Source organism: Solanum tuberosum, unplaced genomic scaffold (genome assembly GCF_000226075.1).
Source record: "Solanum tuberosum cultivar DM 1-3 516 R44 unplaced genomic scaffold, SolTub_3.0 scf00157, whole genome shotgun sequence".
Taxonomy (NCBI): Eukaryota; Viridiplantae; Streptophyta; class Magnoliopsida; order Solanales; family Solanaceae; genus Solanum; species Solanum tuberosum.
Window position 1 is genome coordinate 504278 of NW_006239084.1, and position 387 is coordinate 504664.

Below are 387 nucleotides of genomic sequence, written 5' to 3' on the forward strand. Positions count from 1 at the left end.
CAAATATATATGTTTAAAATACGGTATTAAATAGTCTAGGGAGGTAATAGGTCCTTATGAAAGTTTAGTATCGCAACAGCAAATCCAACCAAAGTTGAGGTATTTTTCAGACCCTTATCCCTTAAAAAAAACATATTTTAAGTCATTAATTTATTTACTTAATGAATATTTAAATAAAATATGCTTTAAAAGGGTTACAAATTTGAATTTCAAAGTATTTAATAAAAACATTTCAAATGTTCAACTGAAACTAATCGTAATTGGAGAATCTAATTAGCTCAGTTGGTTGACTATTTGAATTCTCATTTTGTTGGTGAGGGTTCTGTAACGACTCGGAAAATGATAGAGTGAAACTAGAGCCTCACATGTGAGTTTGGAGTCGAGAAC